This window comes from Scyliorhinus canicula, chromosome 11 (genome assembly GCF_902713615.1).
Source record: "Scyliorhinus canicula chromosome 11, sScyCan1.1, whole genome shotgun sequence".
Lineage (NCBI taxonomy): Eukaryota > Metazoa > Chordata > Chondrichthyes > Carcharhiniformes > Scyliorhinidae > Scyliorhinus > Scyliorhinus canicula.
In genome coordinates, this window is record NC_052156.1 from 149,084,588 (window position 1) to 149,090,730 (window position 6,143).

Here is a 6,143-nt window from a genome sequence, read left to right on the forward strand (position 1 = left end):
AGAAACTGAGAATATTGTCTTTAAATGTGAAGGATTCAAAATTGGGAGGGATTTTGAAAGAGCAAATCGGGAGAAATTGTCTCCACTGGCAAGCATGTCAGCAGCAAAAAATATATTTAAAATACCGGGAAGTGTTGCAAGACTGAGAGGAAAAATTAGATTATTTTTTTTTTTTTACACAGAGAATTGTTAAGATCGGGAATCCATCATCTGAAAAGGTGGTAGATGCAGATTCCACATGAACTTTGAAAAGGCAATTGGTCACATACGTGAAGAGGATTAATTTGCAGGTTTATCGCAAAAGCTGGAGTATGGGACTTGTTTGAAGACCGTCAGTATGTGCCAGAAGTTCCCATTCTGTGCTGTAAAATTCTATAATTCTGTTCCGTCTATGTCATAGATTATCATAGAATTTACAGTGCAGAAGGAGGCCATTCAGCCCATCGAGTCTGCACCGGCTCTTGGAAAGAGCACCCTACCCAAGGTCAACAACTCCACCCTATCCCCATAACCCAGTAACCCCACCCAACACTAAGGGCAATTTTGGACACTAAGTAAGAAGTCTTACAACACCAGGTTAAAGTCCAACAGGTTTGTTTCAAACACGAGCTTTCGGAGCACAGCTCCTTCCTCAGGTGAATGGAGAGGTATGTTCCAGAAACATTTATATAGACAAAGTCAGAGATGCTGGACAATGCTTGGAATGTGAGCATTTGTAGGTAATCAAATCATCACAGATCCAGGGAGAGGGATAATCACAGGTTAAAGAGGTGTGAATTGTCTCAAGCCAGAACAGTTGGTAGGATTTTGCAAGTCCAGGCCAGATGGTGGGGGGTGGATGTAATGCGACATGAATCCAAGATCCCTGTTGAGGCCGCACTCATGCGCGCGGAACTTAGCTATAAGTTTTTGCTCGGCAATTCTGCGTTGTCGCGTGTCCTGAAGACCGCCTTGGAGAACACTTACCCGGAGATCAGAGGCTGAATGCCCTTGACTGCTGAAGTGTTCCCCGACTGGAAGGGAACATTCCTGCCTGGTGATTGTCGCACGATGTCCGTTCATTCGTTGTTGCAGTGTCTGCATGGTCTCGCCAATGTACCCACGCTCCGGGTAAACGTTCTCCAAGGCGGTCTTCAGGACACGCGACAACGCAGAATTGCCGAGCAAAAACTTATAGCTAAGTTCCGCATGCATGAGTGCGGCCTCAACCGGGATCTTGGATTCATGTCGCATTACATCCACCCCCCACCATCTGGCCTGGACTTGCAAAATCCTACCAACTGTTCTGGCTTGAGACAATTCACACCTCTTTAACCTGTGATTATCCCTCTCCCTGGATCTGTAATGATTTGATTACCTGCAAATGCTCACATTCCAAGCATTGTCCAGCATCTCTGACTTTGTCTATATAAATGTTTCTGGAACATACCTCGCCATTCACCTGAGGAAGGAGCTGCGCTCCGAAAGCTCGTGTTTGAAACAAACCTGTTGGACTTTAACCTGGTGTTGTAAGACTTCTTACTGTGCTCACCCCAGTCCAACGCCGGCATCTCCACACCTTGGACACTAAGGGCAATTTATCATGGCCAATCCACCTAACCTGCACATCTTTGGACTGTGGGAGGAAACCGGAGCACCCGGAGGAAACCCACGCACACACGGGGAAGATGTGCAGACTCCGCACAGACAGTGACCCAAGCCGGAATCGAACCTGGGACCCTGGAGCTGTGAAGCGATTGTGCTATCCACAATGCTACTGTGCTGCCTTGCTGTCGTGTGACTTGAACTCAAAGCTTTCTGACTCAGAGGGGAAAGTGCTACCTTCTGGGCCAAGCTGACACACAGAGTGGATTTAATACATTGTGGCACGGCAGGAAACAGGACTGCCAAGTCCACTTAATTGTGGGAGAGGCTGCACATCTGTGTCCGAGTGGCTTGAAGGAGGAAATGGGCCTCCATGGCGAAAACCCATCTGTATATGGTGAGGTGTCAATTAGGCTCATTATTTTTAAAAAATATTTTTTATTCTCCTCCTTTTTCACATTTCCTCCCAAATTTACAGCCATCAACAATAAACAATACTCAGTAACAAATATGTCAATCCGCATATCAATAACAACGATCCCATCCTCCCACCAAACCCCAAACATTAGCCCGCAAACAAATGACAAAAAGGAATTAGGGATCACCCATAGACAACATTAACACACACAGCCCCCCTCCACCCAACCCTCCCACCCATCCGCCCCAACTAATATTCGATGTTATCCAGTTCTTGAAAGTGCATAATAAATAATGCCAATGACTTGTAGAACCCCTCCATCCTTCCCCTCAGTTCAAACTTAACTCAAGAGTCAAGTATTCCAACAGGTCCCCCTGCCACGCCAGGGCACAGGGTAGAGAGGCTGCTCTCCATCCCAACAGGATCCGCCTTCGGGCGATCAATGAGGCGAAGGCTACGATATCTGCCTCCACACCCGTTTCCAACCCTGGCTGGTCCGACACTCCGAATATGACCTCCCGGGGGCCCGGGTCCAGTTTCACGTGCTCCACTTTAGAAATTACCTTAAAAACCTCCTTCCAGTAATCCTCTAGCTTTGGACCAAAACATATGAATGTGATTAGCGGGGCCCCCCCGCAACGTTCACACACATCTTCTACTCCTTCAAAGAATCAGCTCATCCTCGCCCTCGTGGGGTGTGCTCCGTATCAGCCCCAATCTCGCGCACGAGGTGAAGGCATTCACTCTCCGGAGCACCTCACACCAGAACCCCTCCTCCATACCCTCTCCCAATCTTCCTCCCACTTTGCTTTGATCCCTTCCAGTGGTGCCATCTCCTCTTCCAAAATAGCTCCGTAAACTGCTGACACTACCCTTTTCTCCAGTCCCCTTGTCGTCAGCACCTCCTCCAGCAATGTGGAGGCTGGTTCCTCCGGGAAGCTCTGTACAGTATCTCCTTCCTGGCAAAATCTCGAACCTGCATGTATCTAAACATTTCTCCCTGCTCCAGCCCATACTTCGCTTCCAGCTCCTTCAATCCTGCAAACCGACCCCGAAGAAACAAATCTTTTAGCGTCTTAATCCCCTTCTCCTCCCATTTCCGAAAACTTCCATCCCACCTCCCTGGCTCAAATCTGTGGTTCTCCCGAATCGTCATTTCCCTTGACCCTGCCCCCAACCCGAAGTGTTGGCGAAACTGCCTCCAGATTTTCAATGAGGCTATTATTACCGGACTCCCTGAGTATTTCCCCGGAGCTATCGAGAGCGGCGCTGTTGCTAATGCTTTCAATCCCGACCCCCTGCACAAACTCTCCTCCATTCTGACCCACTGGGAATCAACCCCTCTGACCCAGCTCCGCACCTTCTCCACATTCGCCGCCCAGTAGTAGTATATCGGGCTCGGAAGACCCAAACCCCCTGCCTGCCTTCCCCTCTGTAGCAGCACCGTTCTAACTCTGGCCACCTTCCCTCCCCATAATCCTTCCCGCAATCTCTCTGAAAAAAGCCTTTGGCAGGAAAATCAGCAGGCATTGAAAAATAAACAGAAATCATGGCAGCGCGTTCATTTTAACCGCCTGTACCCGACCCGCCAGTGACAGAGGGAGACCATCCCACCTTGCCAGATCTGCTTTCACTCTCCCCACCAAACTAGAAATGTTGTACCTGCGGAGCCTTCCCCACTCCTGGGCAACCTGCATCCCCAGGTAACTAAAGTGAGCCCCTGCCCATGGAATGGCAGCCCCACCACCCCTGCCCCCCACCCCTGGCCGAGATACCACAATGTACTCACTCTTGTCTAGATTTAGTTTGTACCCCGAGAAAGACCCAAACACTTGAAGCAGCTCCAATATTCCCCCTATCGACACACTCGGTTCCAACACGTATAACAGCAAGTCATTGGCATATAAGGACACCCTATGCTCTATAGCCCCCCCTCCCCGCGCACTATTCCTTTCTATTCCCCCAAACCTCTTAATGCGATGGCCAACGGCTCAATTGCGAGTGCAAACAGCCAGGGGGACATGGGACATCCCTGCCTAGTCCCACGGTGGAGAGAAAAGTATCTCGAGCTGATGTTGTTTGTGCAGACACTCGCCCTCGGCTCCTTATATAGTAGCTTTACCCAGTTCACAATCTTGGTCCAATCCCAAACCACTTCAGAACTGCCATCAAGTCTCCCCATTCTACCTGGTCAAACGCCTTCTCAGCATCCAATGCCACAACCACCTCTGCTTCCTTCCATTCCGCCGGTGCCATAACGACGTTCTAAACCCTCCTATTGTTCGAAAAGAGCTGCCTTCCTTTCACGAACCATGTCTGATCCTCACCTATCACCTTCGGGAGGCACTCCTCCAGCCTACCCGCCAGTACCTTCACCAATACTTTTGCGTCCACATTCAAAAGTATTCAAAATTCCGTCGATCCTTATCTTTTTTTAGCAACAGTGAAATCGATGCCTGCCCCAAGGTTTGTGGCAGCACCCCCTTCCCTATCGCCTCTTCAAACATCCCCACCATCAGGGATATGTCCACCACATGTCCCCTAGTACTTAACTCTCCGACCCTAGGAAAGAGCACCTGACTGCCCACTCTGTCCACGCCACTCATAATCTTGCAGACCTCTATCAGGTCACCTCTCAATCTCCGTCGTTCCAGTGAGAACAGACCGAGTTTATCTAACCTCTCCTCATAGCTAATGCCCTCCATACCAGGCAACATCTTAGTAAACTGCTTCTGTACCCTCTCCAAAGCATCCACGTCCTTCTGGTAGTGTGGCAACCAGATTTGTACACAATATTCCAAATGAGGCCCGTGCTGTATCTGCCCTGGGAGTATTTAATGGGACAGCACAGAGGACGTTTGACATCAGTACCTGGCCCATGTTATACCTGCAATGGGAGTGTTTGATGGGACAGTTGTTACAAATGTGAGACTTTATATGTCAGTTATATTTAAAACTGTTTTCTTTTAATTTTAAGGTCAAACGGAATGTCCTGGAATAGGGGATGATGATCATGCTGAAATCTGCCTAAAGACAGGCCCATGTGATTCAGATTCCATGGAGATTGAGGCCAGGTTGAAACTCGGCAAAATTCAAGTGCTACCTTTCACACCTTGGCACAAAAGGTGAACAGCTACAGCCTGGCTGAACACCTACTCGCAGTCTCAGTCAGACAGAGAGACTTGAAGAGAGAATCTGAAAGCAGCTGCTGCTATGCCAAGCAGAGGAAACGGCTATGTGGGGTTAGCCACCAAGCAGAATGATGGTGGGAATGGATTCTTTGTTGAAGGAGATGGGACCTACATAGATTTAAAGACTCGGGCATCACCCTGCTGTTGGAGGTCAATTAGTTTGTAGTTAGCAGGATTGAGTGAAGGGATGTTTAAATGGCCATTAGATGGTGGGGTAGGGAAAAGGAGCCTTTTGAATTGTTAGGATGAATTTGGGACTTTGTCAGAAGGCTACACATCCACGGGAAGTGTGACGTGAAGTATAAACATGACTGATTTGGGTTGTTAATTGATTAATTGGGGAGGGGTGGTACCTTTTCTGTAGATCAATGTATTAGTTGCCTACTAAGTAATGTTTATTTGTTGTTGCTTTTAGTTTGTTTGCTGTAGTAAAAGCCTTATAAAGTGAAATGTTTTTTAATAATCTTTATTGTCACAAGTAGGCTTAAGCTGTAATGGCTGAATGGTTAAGGCATTGGATTTGAAGTCCAGTGGGGTTTTCCCGTGCAGGTTCGAACCCTGCTCGCAGCTACTGTGATTCGAAAGTGGCTGACTCGAAAATTAATCGGAATTGCGATTGTCAGTAAACGGTTTGAGCATTTATCGAGTTCAGTCAGTTATTTGTGGGCAGCACAGTAGCACAAATGGCTAGCACTGTGGCTTCACAGCGCCAGGGTCCCAGGTTCGATTCCCTGCTAGGTCACTGTCTGTGCGGAGTCTGCACGTTCTCCCCGTGTCTGCGTGGGTTTCCTCCGGGTGCTTTGGTTTCCTCCCACAGTCCAAAGACGTGCAGGTTAGGTGGATTGGCCATGATAAATTGCCCTTACAGTCCAAAAAGATTAGAAGGGGTTATTGGGTTACGGGGATGGGGTGGAAGTGAGGGTTTAAGTGGGTCAGTGCAGACTTGATGG

The 6,143-nt window shown here is 48.4% G+C and overlaps 1 non-coding gene across 1 annotated transcript; it reads left to right on the forward strand.

The window, feature by feature from the left end:
• Positions 1-5,681: 5,681 nt before the first annotated feature.
• Positions 5,682-5,763, forward strand: trnas-uga. Its single transcript has one exon. It is a non-coding gene; the product is annotated as a tRNA-Ser (tRNA).
• The last annotated feature ends 380 nt before the right edge of the window (positions 5,764-6,143 follow it).